The sequence below is a fragment of the Cavia porcellus genome, unplaced genomic scaffold, assembly GCF_034190915.1.
Source record: "Cavia porcellus strain 051 isolate PalLab524CR breed Dunkin Hartley unplaced genomic scaffold, mCavPor4.1 scaffold_5, whole genome shotgun sequence".
Lineage (NCBI taxonomy): Eukaryota > Metazoa > Chordata > Mammalia > Rodentia > Caviidae > Cavia > Cavia porcellus.
In genome coordinates this window covers 7,600,955-7,619,968 of record NW_026947488.1, presented here as the reverse complement: position 1 = coordinate 7,619,968, position 19,014 = coordinate 7,600,955, and positions in this window count along the sequence as shown.

Below are 19,014 nucleotides of genomic sequence, written 5' to 3'. Positions count from 1 at the left end.
TTTTAGTCAAACCTTATTAAATTCCTCTGATTGCAGGCCCTTTTCATCTTCTGGTTTCATTCTGGCAGAGGTCACCTGGGGTCGTTCTAACCTCATCAAACTCTGAGTTGATTCAATGGCATCATAGAAAGATACAGGTTCTTAGAGCTAACCGTTTTTATGCCTCCGAATCAGTGAAAAAGATTTGATCTTTCTTCTTTTAAAAGGTCTCTGAACTCCATTTGTTCTAAATAATACTTTATGAAGAAGATCCAAATGCTAATTGAAAGTGTTTCATTCCTTACATATTTAATAAAAAACGAGATCTGGAATTTCTCATCTCCACTAAAGTCCTCTGGTGCTATTCACATTTTAATAAGAATCTGACGTATTGAAACAATTTCAAAAATTTGGAGGTTTAAAGATTTGATAGATTTTCTTAAAGTATGGTTGATTTGAATTATTTTTAAAATATAGCCCCTCATAGAATGTCGTTGTGGAAGTTCTTCATTTCACCACATCTTTTTGACAGCTGCAAAAGGTCTCCTTATACCTCTAAATTAGATCCTGTAATAAAGGTGCACCCTTGACTTGAGATAGGTTTATTACACTATCAAAAATGCCGCAAGTAAGCTTCTAATTAAGCAGAAGTATGAATATATAGTGAGATGGGCTGTGTGTTCCTAGAGCATGATGATCTGAAAGCGGCTGAGTGTTGAGTGATAGTTTTCCATTTATTAGTGCGTGCAGGGCTTTTTATCTCAGCGTGCTCCTACAGGTGTTTCACTGTTCCCCGTAATGTTCTCCTAACATCAGCAGGCTGACTTCTCAAAAAACCAAGAATAAATCTTTGGTTCCTTCTGCTTATCCATTTTTCAGCTTTATGACTAGAAAAAAATACCACTGAAAAATAATCCCAAGAACATTGAGGGTTGTTAGTATTGAGTTAGGACATCCAAGGAGAAAATTTTGCAATGAAGTCAGCCACAATTCAACATTCATTAAAGAGTTACAAAAAAGAAGTCCACTTTCCATCTGCCGGTACCCTCCTGTTCAACTCCAAGAAGTTCAGGTTTCTCTCCCTCTAGGAAATTGCTCCTGATATCTTTTTGCTTGAGGTGAAGCAGGATTGGCCTCTCCTATATTCAACTGGTGTCCATAGCACATTTTGATTATTGCGTTCAAGCCATCTTCTGTATTCCTTTGAAGAGTTGGCATTACTGGTTTATATTCCTAACAATGGGTTTAGAGTGTAGCAGATACAGTATATGAAAAACCTTCACAAGTCGCAGTGTAAATAAGGAGACCAGGTTGGACTAAGGCATGAGCACAATTTCAGCTGTCGACGTAAAACAGGAGCACAGAATGGAAACGTTGTAGGCCACGTTATGGGGCTGAATGTAAGGAGCAGCCTTTCTACCACAGGACTAAATAAGGTGATACAGAGGAGAAGTGTAAGCAGAGATCACAATGTAGGGGGAAAGAACAGACAAAGAAAACAAAAAAGAAGCCCAGAATGGAAAATTTCCTTATTCCCTAGTAAGGTACATCTTCAAACATGGCAGGATTTGGTCACTATTTTAAAACCTCTGAAGTTCTCAGCTCAATCTTGGCTTCCAAGTCCTTCTGTCTCCTTTTATGTGCTACAACAAAAGAATTCATAACTCTTAAGCCTGCAGGCCAAAAAAGACTCTTCCTTCTTTTTAATTAGGAAAAAGTCATCAAGACTTCTTTCTCCAGCTGACATGGAATGAAGAAGACCAGTGTTACCCACCAATATTAAAAATCTATAAAACCAGACAAAATATGTGAAACAATATTTTGTAAACATTCAGCAAGTAGCACTAGACAAGGAAGAGAAGAAATGTGAGCCACAAAACTACCCAAGTTGACTACGTGTGTGGATAGTATTTAGTTATTTTTTCATCATTAGGACACATATCAAATACCCACTACTTAAAGAAAGAAAGTTTTTCTGGGTGTGGTGGTGTGCACCTATAACCCCTGCCCTTGGGAGGCTTAGGCAGGAGGATCACTGCGAGTTTGATGCCAACCTGGACTGCAAAGAGAGTTTAAGACCACCCTGAACTGCAAAGCAAGATTCTGTCTCAACGAAAGAAAGAAAATATTTACTTGAGTCACAGTTTGTAGGATTTGAATCCATAGTCAGCTCACTCCGAGACAGAGCATCATGGCAGAAAGGTATTGCAGAGAAGGAAGAGCATATTCCATGCCAGTGGGAATCAGACAGTGATTGAGGGAGGAGAGAAGGAGAGAATAGATTGAGAGAGGAGAGAAGGAGAGAATAGTCACCCAGGTGCCACCCCTAGAGGCCCACCTATTCCAGCCAGGTTTCACTCCCAACATCACATGTGTGATAAACTTACTGGGGGACTAGTCCAGTCATGAGTATCACACCCCCATGATCCAGCCACCTCGCAAAAGCACACCTATGAGAGCTTCAAGTTTTGGGAGATATCTAGGTGTAAACCATAACAATATGTGAGCAGTTTCCAAGTGGTATCATGGGGGCAAAGACCTCAAACAGAACCTGGTAGCACATGCAAGTGAGGAAAGACAAATCAAAGTTTGTGAAGCGAAAAGTGTCTATGATACGGATATCAGAATACCAGAATGGAGGGAGCTATACAGAAAGACACTTCTGCAGAAGGTTCCCTTCTATCTGACTGAATGCTGGTGTGCATACACATGAGCAGCCACCACCCCAGGCTAAAGGAAAAATCACCCAAAGATGAAGTAGTAAGAATTTACACAGATCATAGAGGGCAAGAAGGATGTGTTCCCAGAAGTCAGAGAAGACTTCATAATACTGAGAATGTTGGGTAGAATCCTCAAAAGGACACTGTATTAACAGTGAAACTAAATTAGTCCTAACAATAGATTCTCTGGTCCTGACTTTTCAAAGCCTAACAGCAAGTCTCAGAAGGATTCAACTGGTTACAAGTAACTTCAGAGCATTCCGGAATAAAATCTAACACTACTTAAAGGAATATAATAAAATCAACTCTGACAACTAACAACATAAAATTCACAATGCCCAGCATCCAATAAAAAATAACAAGGCAAGAAAAAAAGCAGGAATATAAAGCCTCAAAACATGAACAATGCCAGTCAATAGAAATAGAATCAGAAAAAATAGATGATGGAGCTCACAAACAAATGAAGTAAAAGCCATTATAAATATGTGCCACACTTTCTCAAGAGTAAAGGAAACTCACCACAGGGATAAAATGAGCCAATCTATAAAAATACAAATGGAGCTTGTAAAGATAAAACTCACAATATGTGAAATGAAATATGCACTGAGTAGGATTAAAAGTGTAAATAACGTGGATATGAGCACAAAATAACAAAAAAACAATTAAGCTTAAGTTTGTTATTGTTTTGTTAAGCTTAAGCTAATGGATAAACCAACAAGCATTCACTTCTCAAATTATAAAGGTTAGAAGTCTGTCTTAGTTACTTTTTACTCATCACTGAGACAAAATACCTGATGCCCAAACTTGGGAAAGGAAAGGTTTATTTCTTACAGTTTTTGGACATTTCCTTCCATACTCAGTTGGCTCCAAGGCAGGGTGGCATGGCAGGACCACAGTTCATGGAAGCTGCAAACAGCAAGCCGGACACCAGCAAGAGAGAGAGACAAACCTTCTTCCTACCATGACATCTTATGCTGGCTCCACCCCTAGGCAGATGTAGCACTGACACCATCAATCCAAGCACTAGACAGTGAACCAATCACAAATGCACAATGCAAGCATGAGCGTGGGGGCCACCCACATAAATCATGACAAAGTCTAACATGGGGTGCTAGCAGGGGAGACTCTTGGTGAGATCCCTCAACATAAAAATTTGGGAAGAAAACATTTAGTTCTATTTTGGAGGAAAACTTTTCTAACCTGGTAGAAGGGAACTGTGAAAAACTATAACGGGCATCTGAGAGACGGAGCACTTAATCTTACTGTCAGAAGCTGGACAAAGGCGTCTGCATTCACTACTTACACCTTTGGAATACAACATCAACCTGCAAAAGTCACTTAAATGTCAGGATGCCTGTGCCGAACAACTAAAAATTGAGATTTTAAAGATACAAATTAAAATCGCATCAAAAATATGAAATTCTTGAAGATACATTTTAGAGACAACAGGGAAGACTTATATCTGGGAAAATTGGTAGACATCTACTAAACCTATTTGTTCACAACTTTGGTTCAGTTTTCAGACTTCTTTGCTTTGTCATTTCTGTTTTGTTGTTGTTTTGTCCAGTTGATCTATTTGTGACAGGGGCTGCCAGGGTCCCTCCTTACAGTTGTGTTAGTGCTTATTTGATTTTTCATTAATATTTATTTTATAAAGTTGGGTGCACTGGCATTTGGTAAATATATATTTACGGTTGTTATCTATCCTTCTTGGGGTTTTCTTTAACAAATATGTAGTGACCTTCTTTGTCTCTTTTAATCAATCTTGGCTTGAAGTTCACTTTGTCAACAAATAGAATAGCTACCCCTGCTTTTTTCCGGGTTCCTATCACATGGAGTATCGGTTTTCATCCTTTGACTTTGTCTGTGAACTTCTTTTTGAGTTAAGTGTGTTTCCTGTATGCGGCAAATGTTTGGTTCCTGCTTCTTGACCCATTCTGCCAGTCTGTTTCTTTTGATTGGTGAATTGAGACCATTTACCTTAGTGGTTATAACCAATATGCATTGGCTTACCCTTGTCATATTATCCTCCTGATGTCAGTTCCCTGCCTTCCCCTTCTGTTTAATTTCTTGCTTTGCCTGGTGGCTTCTTTTTATTGGTGCTCTTGGAATTGAGGTCTTGATTAACTCTTTCTAAAATATCTTTCAGAACATTTTGTAGAGCTGGTTTGGTGGTCATGAATTTCTTCAGTTATTCTTTGTCATGGAAGTATCTTATTTCTCCAATGATTGTGAAAGATAGTTTTGCAAGCTCTTCTTGACTGTAGGGTTCATGTTGAGTATCTGATGTGATTCTAATGGACTTTCTTTTATAGGTGATTTATTTCTTTTCTCTAATAACTTTTAATATTCTTCTTGTACTTAACTTCTTTATTATGTGCCTTGGTATAAATTTATTTTGGTCATGGATAAAAATTAGAGTTCTATATGCCTCACTTACCTGTTTTTCAAATTCTTTTTTCCATGCTTGGGAATTTTCTGCCATTACTTCTGCAAACAGGTTTTTTCATGTTTTTTCATGATTCCTGCATTTTTCATTGACTTCGATAAATCTCATGTTGTTCTTCTTTGCAGCATCTTGCAGCTGTCAGATTGACTTTTCATGACCTTTCTTTTCTTGATCAGTAAGTGCAGTCCCATCTTCTAGGTCTGATATCCTGTCTTCACCTTTGTTCATTCAGTTTTGCAAATCTTCAATGGAATCTTTAATTTCCTGAATATCCCTTTGCATCTGTTTCATGCCTTCCATTAATTTCCCATGTGGGTGCTCACAGTTCCCGTCATTTTCCCAAGTGTCTCTGGTTATTTTTTTCTATGTGTACTCTACATAAACCCAGCAAGTCCTTCTTAGGGTTGTTGTCTTTATACCTGACAGATTATTTATAACCTGATTTTCTCTATAGCCTCATTTATCTGTTTGTTTCCCCACACACACTTCTGCTGTCATTTTTCAGAAAATTCAGGGGGGTGGCTTCTCATTTCTTCTATCTCACTGGTCCCTGGATTTGCCCTGGGTTGGAGATCTGGAGCTACATTTTGCTTCTGCATCTGGTCATTTTCTACTTTTTTAGTTTAATTTCTGTGTTATGCTTGTAAGTTTCTTATGTTAAGTACCTTTATCTCCAGTATCAAGACATCCTTAGAAGTATGTATTCCTCAGAGATGTCTTCTAGTTGTAGTTAGTGCTTGATCTTTGTGTCTATCTGGAGATCCTACCTTCCCAATTTACCAGTGATGAGAGCTTGCTGTCTATTTGACTCAGCACCCCATTTGTTAGTGCTGGGCTATGGTGATGATTATGACCCCAGATAATCACACTGTGGAAACCATATTTCATTGCTGAGAGAAATTAAAGGTGGACTAAATGAACAGAAGGTTATGCTGGGTGTGTAGACTGAAAGGCTCAGTACTTTTAAATGTCAATTACCTTCATGTTGATCTACACATTTAATACATTTCCAGTCACATTCAGGGAAGGGATTTTATAGGCATGAACTAACTGATGTTAAAATACATCTGGAAATATAAGGACCTAGAATAGGAAAGTAATATTTTTAAAGAAGAATAGTGAAAGAGAATTTGCAAAATTTACTGTAAAGCTATTATTATCCGGATTTTAATTTTCTGCCTTCATAACAGACATATAGGTTAAGGAAGAATAACATATTCCAGGAGTACGGCTTGGAGCAGTGGTGCACACCTGCAGTCCCAGCACTCAGGAGGCTGAGGCAGGAGGAGAACCATGAGTGAGGCCAGTCTGGGCTGCATAGTGAGTTTAAGACCAGCGTGAATTACAGAGCAAGACCCTGTCTCAAAAAACAAAACACGATTTAGGAATAGAGTCATATATATATATATATATTCAACTGAGCCAACTGGTAATCAGCAAAATACATTTGATGGGAAAATATTTTAATGAATCATGGTGAAATAATCAGATACTGATATTTTAAAAGAATTTAATGTGCTACTCAATGTACAATGTACTCAAAAATTTAAAAATAAACATGAAAATAATAACTTTGCTAGTAGAAATAAGAGAAATTATTTTTGTGACACTGCTTTAGGCAAAGACTTCTTAGATGGAACAGAAAAGCATGAATTGGAAAGTGACAAATTGGATGTTATCAAAATCAAAAACTTTGTTTTTCATAAATCATTACTAATAAGATTAAAAAGCAAATTATAAAAGAAAATATTTGCAAAATACGTATCTGACAAAGGAATTATACCCACAATATATAAAGAACCCCTTGTAAGACAGAAAAATTTTAATAATAATGAGAAAAAAATTAAGAAATGAATACAAAGTATAAACATTCCCACACCAAAAAAGACAATACATGAATTTTTAAAATGTGAACATGAAAAGATGTTCAGTATCATTACTTGTTCAGGAAATATATTAAAATTTATTAAATGCACATTTTAAATATTACTACAAAAACAAGTCAGTGTAACTGTATGCATAGTTACAGATAAAAATTACAATAAGAAATTACTACACACTAAAGAAAATTTTAGGTTAAAATTAAAAAGACTAAAAGCAAGTATAAGAATATGGAGCAACAAAGACTGAGATTATAGCTCAGCAACAGGGCACTTTTGTGTCACAAACAAGGTCCTGAGTTCAATCACCAGCACCACCACCACAACTACTAAAAAAAAAAAAAAAAAAAAAAAAAAAGGTTTTAGGGCTTGGGATGCAGCCAAGTCCCCAGCATCCATTAAAAGAAATATATGAGGCAATTATAATTCTCATATAGTATTAAAAAGATATTACCCATATAACTCAGTAATCTCTAGGCATTTGCCCAAAACTAGTAATAAAATATGATCACATCAAAAAGTATACTCAAATCTTCATGGCAGCTTTATTCACAATAGTGATAAATGAAAATAACTCAAATGTCTATCAGTGGGTAAATGGGCAAATTGTAAGCTGCCCATTCAATACAATATTCCTCAGAAATATGAAAAACGAAGGATTTACATTCACACCAACAGACATCAGCCTCCAAAACATCAGACAAAGTGAAAGAGCGGATGCAGGAGACCATCTACTGTGTGATACTTATTTTAAAAATCTAGAAAAGGAAAAATTATAGTGGCAGAAAACTGATCAGAGATTTCCCTTCGCAGGGGATAAAGGTGATTATTTTCAAAAGGATAAAAGGGAACTTTGTGGATGTAACAGAAGCGTGATCAGTGGTGGGGTCTCACAATTTAGAGTGTTTGCAATTTCATTGTTAAAGTTTTTGCTGTGTTTCCTTTTTATCTCTTTTCTTCCTAAATTTCCTGAAATTTACCCTACAGAAATAGCATTTCACCTAATTTGATAGTTAGAGTTTAATATTAAAAACTGGAAATAATCAAATATCTAATAAAATGGATATAAACACTGGTGTATCTCTTTTAGGAAGTATTATGAATGTAGCAAAAAAAAGTCACCTTTTCATACATGGAAATATACATAATCCAATACAAAATCACCAAACAACAAGAATACTTTATATTCATATAACCTTAACTTTGTTTGTATATATAATGTATGTATGCATATATGCATAGAGTTGAGTGATTTCTTTGTTCTAAAACAGAGCAGTGTTGCACAACCAATGTAAAAATGCCAAAGAAATTCCTGCAACTGGCATTTGAAAGGAAATTCCATAGGAACAAAGTCATGCGAATTTGACCTGATGGAATCCAGCTCTGGGAGCGTGGCAGGACTGGGGAAGCTGTCCAGTTGTCAGAGTTCCAGGGTGAGCTGCACTGCACAGCACCCATTTACACCAGGCTTTTATGCAAGTCAACAAAATATGCACTACGACAAACAATGTTAAGCCTAGATAAGATGCAAATATTCCAGAATAAACCTAAGACAAATTTTAGGGACTCAGGAATTCGAGAAGCTGATCCATCTTCACACTAAGAGGCAGTGGTTTCATAAAGGAACACATGTGATTTATTGCCCTGTAATCAAGTTGCTTGATCTGAGTTCAGCTTCTTCTTGAAAATGAGAAATAATCCTTCCCAGCCTCCCTACCTCACAGGGTTATGGCAAAAATCAAGTGAGATGACTTATGCAAAATGAATTTTCTATTTACAAATCACAAGTTCAAAGTGAGGTAGTTTTATTACATGACCCGGGGGCTATTAACAACTAGCAGAGCTTAATCATATTTCTGATCTACTATAAGAGATGCTTTCATGAGAGGCAAATAGGAGTTATTTGGAGCTCAAAGTGCAAATTATCCATAACCAGTGTTTGTCCTCAGACAGTGACCAAAAAATTGTAACCACAGCCACAAAGGCAGATGAAAAAATTTCACGATACTTACCTCAAAATACTACCCTTCCCCAGGCTGGTATATTAGTAAAACATTAAGAATGAAGATATATACACCTATGTTGCCTGCTATATGGCAAATAATTCATTACTTAATTTCACTAAGCTTAAATTTATCCACTGTATAATGAAGATTATAAGAACTCCCAGTGTTATTATGAGACTAGGTACCTAATGCATTCTCACCTTCCGTTTTAACTTAAGATTTCATAAATTTCTTTAGTGACGCTAACTGGTAGCCCTTGACATATGTGGAGATCGGTTCAAGGCTAGGCATGGAGAAAGAGGGTAGCAGATACTCCCAAATAGCTAGACAAAAAAAAAAAAAAAAATTGTGTCTGATAGAATTGAAAGCATCTAAAAAATAAGTAATTCACATGCAATGGTGATTTACTCTAATGTTCTATACAACAAGTAAAATAAAGAAACCAAGATAGGAGAAAACCTGCAAGAACTTTCCGCGGGGATAATTTGTTTGAGACTTACTCATGACCTCAGTTAAAAGCATTCTTCGTGAAAATTTAAGAAGTATCTCACAGAGCATAGTTTTCAGCACCAGGACAGGGTCTCTTTAGGTCAAGGGCCAAAGTCAGCTCCAGCTTCCAGGACTGGAAGGAATTTGGGACCCACTAACACTGGGTGCAGCCTCTCAGTTCCCAAGAAGGTGGGCCAGTGTGGTTGGTGCAAAAGATTTTGTTCAACAAGGGCACAAATCAAGGTGAAGTTCTTTGCTTTTCCTCCAGGAAGACATAACTACAAATAGAATGCGATAACAATAGGCAGGCGAGACTATTATATTCTTTTAAAAATTGGAAACAGCAGGAAGTTGATAACTCCTAGGTAAATGTGACAGGAACTACAAGCACAATAGGATCTAAATCCATCCAACTGCCAAACTCAGTCATATCCCAGTAAAATTAGTTCTTTTATTTAAAATAATTGCTTCACGTCACTTTAACTCTTCTGGTTTCCTTCGCTGGAGATTCCCACCAACATCTTAACTGATTGTCCTTGATTGGGTTTTTTAGTCACTCCAAAGGTTATGCTGGGCCCTGCCCAAGAGGGTCATTTTAAAGCAATGTATTTCAGCAAGATGTGGCGTTCATGTAGGTAGGCAAGTTAATAGAATCTGGGAAGATGTTCTTTGGCAGAAAATGATTTCGTAGACATTTTTCATTATGATAGATGTGGTATTACAGCTGTTATAAAAAATCTCAAGCTGTGTTTCAGCTCTGTCACTAGCATTATAAATCACTCACTCATATATTAAAGTGTGTGGAAAGCAACTGAAAAGAGGGAAAAAACCACATCTCCTATTTACAGAATAGGTGTAACTTGGTATTATTCTTAAAGGTTCAAGGCAGCTTAGAGAATCTGTATTCAGTGCTTACATGAAGACCAACAGATCGCATTCAATTACTGTGAAAATGGGGAGAAACTTCCACACAGCAACTTAACGTTTTCTACAGTAAATTCTGATGTAAAAGGAAAAAAAGATATGCTTCCAGGAAATGGAGCACAGAGAAGCCCAGTGCCGTCTACAAAATAAGAATCCATAAATTAAATGCATTAGAAGCAATTGTATTCCACTAATGCAGTTCATTGTTTTATAAACATGGAAGCACATGTGCATGTTGGCCTTTGCAGACAACCTAAATTTGTGATTTCAATTGGGCAAAGAAAGTCTTAATTCAAGGTATTCAAAAATTAGGGGTGACCTCTCTCTCAAGACCATATTGTGTTTTGAATTAAACACAGTGCAATATAAAAGCAAGGACCAATTATCAAGCTACGCTTCTGCTTTGATTTCTCTCTCAATCACTGACCTGGTATCTGACTACAATACACACTGCTTCTATCCTTCCTCACACGTGGAGCTCTTTAAGGTCATGACTCAGGGTTGGAAGCCAGGTTCTCACTGGCAGAGGTAGCCTGGAAGTAGAAACTGGGAAGGGTTCACCACAATCTGTAGTCAAGCTTCTGTGTCAGCTGTCTCCAACTGGGGGTGATTTTCCACTCAGGGGACACTGGCAATACCTGAAAGAAACTTTAGATGTCAGAACTGGAAAAGGCGCTATTGGTGTCTGATATGCAGGCCAGGGATGCTAGTAAACACCCAACAATGCTCAGAGTAACCCCAGAAACAAAGACTTACCCAGGCCTCACACACTCTAGGTGAGGCTTTTGGGAAGTAGCTGGATAATGGGTGTGTGGTGCTGGGATTAAGGGTGCTTGGTACTAACTTGGTACGGACAGTGGAAAGGCTCTCCCTGGATGTGAGTGGCACCAGCCAACAGGCACGTAGCTGGGATGCAATAAAAGGGAAAGGGAGGCTCCAGGAAGTTGCTTGCTGCTGCTGCCACTGCCTACCCTGCCATGGACTGTTTCTCCTCTGCGATGCCCCTCTGCCATGCCACCTCGCCACCATGCCACCAGCCAACCATGGACTGAAACTTCAACAGACTGTGACCTGAAGTAAACCTCTCTTCCTTTAAATTGTGGGTGTCAGATATTTTGTCCCAGAACTAAAAACATAACTGAGCAACTCATTTTCCTCAACAAAGATGTTTGGTTCTCCTGCAGGAAATAGTCCCATGGTTAACGCTTAAGAACTGTGTTTATGAGCTACAGGACTTTCCACTCCTCTGAGATGGAAAATCATCACAGGATGGTTTGCAGGGTCCAGGCCAATGGGGCACTCAATGCTGCAGAGAACCGTCCACAACTGTGTTACTGACACTGTTACCACAGGGAAAGGAATGGGAAGGGAATACAGAGAAGGAAAAAATGGAGAGCAATGAAATTTTCATCCCAGCTACTGCCCACAATCCTGAAACTGGGCTGTACTTTGGATAAGTTGTACCACGGAAAACAAAAAGATCAAAATGACTGGGTAACGTGACCCAAGACCCATTCCTAGTAAGAAAAAGCTTGAATTTGGGTGCAGTCTATCTGCTTACCAATTTTTTTAGCATTGTTACACCATGGAACCCTCATTTGAGATTCAGGGCCATGCTTAAGTCATTCTGGATAGTAGAACCTGGCAGGAATAAGGGGTGGCAGACTGGGGTGCTACTTTGAAACACACTTTTGTTAGGATTCAGACATGGTTCCGAAAGCCAGAGGGACTCATACAGTGAGCAAGTCTTTATTAATTCTAGATTGCACCTGAATAAAAGCACCCCACGTGCACATAAGACATTAATGACGAGAACACGGAGCCAATAAGGAAAATCACCTCCTGCTATGGTTTTTGCGGAGGATCTGTTTGTACTATCTTGAGTGGAACTTTGTGTGTTTGTGCGTATTTCACCCCTAAAGAAGTATACTGTGTTTATTTAGGACTTAACATTCTGCCTTTTGCTAGATTTAAATGGTGCACAGTATAAAGCTCCCCTACACCCTTTAAATCACAGGCTCACCAACAATCACCCATCTAGTGTTCTGATCCATTTTATCAATGATTTTCAATCCTGACTGGGCATCAAATCTATGAAAATATGCAATGCCTCCTTTTAAAAATACATAGTAATTTTCAAATTCACCTCACATGATTCAAAAGAGCAAAGTTCACTCCGTCCAATCTCAAACCACACACCCTAAAATCAGTGTTAATTGCTGCTTCTAAGTGGCAAGAGCTTCAGTGAAAGTCTCAGAGTTTGTCTCCCCTTTGCTTGTAACAGAAGATCATTTTCTGCCTTCTGAGAGCAGACCTTTTCCTCTAATAGCTGTTATGTCAGAAACAGAGACCGAAAAAGTGTCTCTGATGGAGTGGTGCATTCTGGGAGACTCCACAAGTCCCCAGTGCAGAGGCCGGAAATTTGCCTCCCTCTGCAAAGGGAAGATAATCTGAGTCCTTTGGTTTTCTATTTCCCAGCTTCTCATTTAGGCAGGCACTGATGACTACAAGATATTCTAATGCCATGCAACTGCCCGGCTGGGTTTTGGCTGCCTGCACGCTTGAATTTTCTGCTTTATTAACTGAAACACAGAAATCTTCGTTAAGTTCAGACATAAACCCTGCACAAAAAGAATCATTTGATCATGAAGAAAATTCCCCAGCTGAAGTAAACAAGCAGGTTTTAAACAGTCTTGTTTATCTAGCATTTCATGATACCCTCCAGGGAGATGTATATAGAAATTATAAGTATCTAAAATAATCCTTTGTCTTCTGGGTTTCAAGAGCCTCCACTGGTGTAAATGAATATAAAATACAAAACTATGTGGAACTGAATTGCATGAGAACACCTGCATGATGGATCCTTTCAGTGCCACTGTGGTCCAGAATCATCATGTTTGAGGTGATTGTATTCTGAGTAACAAACGGCAGAGATTATGTAGGTCCATCAAGTCCAGCTGCTCACATGTTTCTGCTGATTTTCCTGTTTGTTTGTCTTTTGGTTGATGACTTGCTCTGGGTATCAGGTTTCTGCCTCCTTCCTGTCACTGATTTAACCTATGATGAAACCGCGATTAATAAAATGCTAAGGTGGGCTGGAGGTGGCCGAGGGCTTCTGCTTGGTAGTAATAAATGGGGAGAGAGGATGGGATTTCTCTAACTGAGGTCCGGTGTGATGAGGCAAAACAGTCCACCCCAGGCACATTTTTAATCCAAGAGCAAAGAGACGGACTGTGTTTCAAATCCACACCATCTCTAAGTTAGTTTCATGCTGCTTAGGATTCCCCTGACTTTAACAGCTGTAAGCCAGAGATCAAAACTCTTTTGTAAACTGCTCTTGAATAATGCAGGAAATGGAGTCTTGAAGCTAAAGCTGGATCATTAAAATAAGAAGCAGCAATATTAAAGTGGGAAACGCTTTCTTTTTTTTTTTTTTCCAAGGAAAGGCTCATTTCCTAGACAATTTTTACAATTTGCATTGGGCTCTTTAATGGTACCTAATTGATGGATTTCAATTACAAAGGACCAAAAAAGTCAGTGTGGCAGCTACTTCCAGGCTGCAAATCATTTGTATACCCTGGAAATGCTCTTGTCATTAGAGGGGGGTCCATCCTTCGGCCAAGTGAGAAATTTTACTCATTTGCCAAGAGGATGATTAAAAAGAAACCCAGAGTGCAATCAGAGAAATTCTGCCAGGGCAGGCACACAGCGAGTGGGTTTTAAATAAAGCATGAATTATTCTCAGCTATAGGGATCCTCTTTGGAAGGAGAGAGCCAAGTTTACGGTGCAAGAATTAGGAAGCTCTGCCTGAAGTTTCCACGTTCTCCCTGAACCCAACGCTTCCCCTGCGAGTGAGCATCAATATTTAATTTTCCCACTTGTCTTATCTTTTCATTCCTGTAACTCTGCGTTCTGCTCAGCCGAATGGGGCTGGGTGTGTAGGCACCAACAAAAACCAGTAGGCTCACACTAGTAGGCACCCACGGATCAGTTAGGTTCAATAAGCGTTTGTTGAGTGCCTCCTGTGTGTAAAGGTTTGAGGATGAAGAGGACACAGCTCTCACCACTTAGGAATCCGGCTTCAAAGCAAGACAGCTCAAGGTTGCATTTGTCAAATGTGCCTGATAACAGCACTGTGGGCTCCAGAATTGGACAAATGCTGTGAGTGAGTCTCTAGGACACTCAGGCCAGTCGTTGGCATATGGAGTCACGCATATAAAATATCAGCTTTGCTGTTCCTTTGTGAGGAGGCCTCAGATCAGGAACGAAGCAAAAGTGAGCGTTGTAACCCTCTGCAGTAAATGCGTTATAATTGATTAGCGGGGGCTCGAGAACGCTGAGGATGGACTGGACTGGGGAGGATGGAAGCTGGGCTAGAATGAGAAGAGTTTCAATGAGAAACATCTTTTAAAAGCCTTTTTTATTACTATTTTATGGGAAAAAGGTAAAATAAAATTTCATAATTATGTGACAGAAGAATAGCAGTAGTTAATACATCACACATCATTACCTTTAAAGTAGTTGCTCAGGGTACAAGATACGAGCATAAAAAATTTCTCCAATCGGTATTAGCACAAACCTTCCTTTTTAATGAACTAAGAGACTCTGATTGTATAACACTAATCGCATAACTTGCAAGTTTGTCCTTTTCTCTACTGTCCTGTCCCCTTTTGCCCATCCTAGTTCCTTTTCCTCTTTGAAAAATTTCTATTTCACAATATCTATTGTACATTTTAGAACTTATTTACTCTTTCAGTTTCTCATACCAGGGAGACAATATGATGTTCACACATGTGAGTCTGATTTACTTCACTTATGAGTACGGTCTCAAGTTGCATCCATTTACCTGTGAAAGTCTCAAGTATACCCTTCATTATGGCTGAGTAGTACTCCATTGTACAAAAATACCACAGCTTTTTATCCATTCCTTGGTGGATGGGCATTAACGTTTTTCCAAGATTTAGCTATTACAAATTATGCTGCTATAAACATGGGTGCACATATATATAAGTGGTATGATGTTTTTAATTCTTCAGGGAAAACCTCCAGAAGGGGAATAACTAGGTCGAGTTGGGCCTCTAATCCTATAGGAAAGAAAAGTCTAAACAGTAGCCTAAACAGTGGCTCTAGAAATGTTTATTTCTGTTTTAAAAATCAGACATTTCTCTGCAGTCCAATCCTTTTGCCCTGATTAAAGCTGCAACTCACACTGACCTGGGAAGCAGAGGCCTTCCTGCTCCAGCTTCCCCAGGTGTCCCAGGGGGCATTGCTTGTCCCCAGTGCTCAGAACATGGAAATGGATGCAGCTGTGCTGGAATCAGGTTCTTCAGGCAACCACTGACTCTGGGACATTGCAATAAATCAGCTCCCTCACACAAAATATGGGAACCATGAAAGCCCCTGCTCTGGGTGGGCATGAGGATTAAATAGACTCATACACATAAAACAAGCACCCCATAGTGAGGATGATTGCTTCCACTTTTTTCTCCCCAGGGTTGGAAACAGCAGTCCTCATCTCTGGAAACACGTTGACCATAAGCGATTCTTTTTGTTTTCAACAGCTTTAGGGGTTAGAATTACATACAGCAATTTGCATATATTTAAAGTGTAAATTCTTCTCAGCTTTGATACACACATACCTGTAAAACCATTACCACAAGTGAGATTATTGTCCTGCGTTAACCCCACCACAACTCACTTGCTGCAGAAGCACCTATGTGCTTTCTTATTATAGATCAGTTTGCATTTTATGGTACTTAATATGAATGGAAGCCTCCACTTTATATCACCGTGGCATCTGGCTTCTTTCATTCACAGGAACTGTTTTGAAATTCCTTCACGTTATCACATCTACTGAAGGCTCCCTCTTTGTCATTGATGAGTAGTATTTCATCATATAAATAAGACATAAATTGTTTACCTGCAGTAGACATTGGAGTTGTTTTCCATTCAAGGCTGTTGTAAAGTGCCATAAACATTCATGCAAATATGTGTATGAACACAAGTTTTCATTGATCTTGGGAAAATAGGTAAAAATGCTGACTGACGTAGTCCACTCGTATTCAACTCTTCAGCACCTCCAAAACTGGCTTCTATAGAGGGCTGTATGAGCTTACCTTCCTTCCAATAAATGTCTGAGAGTTTCAGTTTCTCTGTATCTTCACTAACCCTTGCTTGATAAGTCTTCTTAACTCTACCCATCTAATACAGGTGCGCTTGTATCTTGACATGGTGTTAGTTTGCATTTACCTTTATTACTCAATGACATTGACTAATGATACTGATTATCTTTCAAGCATAAGTCTTCTTTGGTGAAACCTGTCTTCGTATTTTGCCCATTTTTTACTTGAGTTGTTTGTTATTTGATTTTTCAATAATGACTTGCCTGGTTTTTTTCTTTTCTTTTGTCCTGTTTTACAGTTCTGGATGCTGAACTCAGGGTCTTCACACTGAGCTGCAACCCCAAGCCCATTTCTGATTTTTGTCTTTGAGACAGAGTCTCACTGAGGCAAGTTGCTCAGCCTGCACTTGGGCTTTGTGGGCCTTCTCGCAGGGCCCTGGGGTCACAGGCAGTAATAAGTTTTGAGAGTTTTTCATTTGATCTGGATATAAATGTTTTTGTCAGATATATGATTTACAAGCATTTCTTCCAAATATGTTGTTGTCTTCTTTATTCTCCTAACAGCATCTTTTATTTTTTCTTGCAAATTTGCATTTTTCTTCTCAGTAGTACATGTTTTAATACACAATAATTATACTCATTGTAGGAGCTGACACACGCACCTGATGCTTTTTAGTTTTTTTAAATATCCACTCGCTCCATCTTTTAGTTCTCTTTCTACTTCTAAGAGCTCTATTTTGTCCCTTAAAGAGCAGAAGATTTTAGTTTTGATAAGGTTCAATTTATTGATTTGCTTTTTATGGATCATGTTTTGACTCTAAATAGTAGGAAATTTTGCTCAATCTAAATGTTAGAGTTTCTCTTATTTTTCCCCTAGATGTTTTATAGCCTTAAAATTTAAATTTAGAGTCCTGTTTGAGTTAATTTTTATATATGGTGAGACAGACAGAATAAACTTCACTTCCTTACATTTGAATAACCAGGTTCCAGAAATTTCTGTTGATAAGCTGGGCCTTTCTCCACTTAATTATTGTTGTAGTCAGGGGTTGTGAGGAGAACAGTTAGAATCAGGACATGGAGTTTATAATATTATTTTATGATGGTCATGCAGAGTTAACACAAAGAAATGCAGGAAATCTATCCACAACACTAAAGACATAGAATATTTAGCCAAGGGCCTGAATCCCACAGCAATGTCCCACATGAGTCCATGAAATTGCCTCCCACGAGTCCAACTGGAGGTCCAGAGCCCATAAGAAGGACTCATGCCAGTCTCTTTTATGGATCCATGCTGGAAAGGCCCAAAGGTCAGTGGTACAAGCCAGAAAGGTAAAACCCATGCCAGAAGGATGAAGGAGCTGTGCTGGTGGGTTGAGTGTTCTACACTGGAACCAAGAAGTCACACTCACAACAAAGACCAGGGCTGTCCTGAAAAGCACCACAGCCATCCTCAGTGATGTGAAGGCCCTGAGCTCCTCCAGCGACAAGCACAGTCGAGTACATGTCAGGAAGCCAGCGTAATGAGTTCATCCTGGAGACCAAGTTGTACATGTCTTCCCCTCCAGAGGCAGGAAGCAAATCTTGATGTGAGGACCAGAGCTTCCCCAGGAGAACCATGGGCTCAAACAGCAACATATAGGAGCACCCACAATGTCTCAATGCCTCAATGCATCTAGCACGTAGCTTCTCCTTTACATCTCTACTTACGCTGGCAACTTTCCTCAGATAGAACGTCTACGCTCAGCACCATGCTGATTTAATTCAGCTGGCATTAAGCTGACCACCAGTTTTTAATCCATAACAATTATCTTGGCAAATTTTTCAAAAAACTAGTTATCCTTATATGTGTGTATCCATTTCTGCAAACTATATTGTGTTCCTTTAATGTATTTATCTATTTTGATGTCAGTACCACATTACGTACATTACTATAGACCTGCAATAAGACTTAACGTCAAATAATACTTGTCTGCCAACTGTCTTTTATCAAAGTGGTGTTGGCTACCTGAGCCCTCTGTATTTCTATGTGATTTCTGGATTAACTTATTGATTTCTGTCAAAGCATCACGGGAATTTTGATTGCAATAAGTTTTGACGTGTAGCTAAATTTTAGAGAACTCACATCTTAACAAAAGTGAGTCTTCCAAACTATTAGAATGATACTTCTCTCCATTGATGGAGACCTTATGTAATTTCTATCAGAAGTGTGCATAGTTTTGTACTTAGGTCTTTCATTCATATAGTTTCAGTTCCTAAGTCAATCACAATCTCATTACATTTGAGAGTAGAAAGCCTCTCTGAGAGAAACAGCCCAGATGCTGGAATACAACATTCTGGAGAAGAAAAGCAGGAAAGACATAGGTCCCCTTGACTTAGGAAGAAACTAAAATGAAAATTGAAGCCCACAGAAAGAATTTTTAAAAAAGAAAAACTTGAACAGAGGAA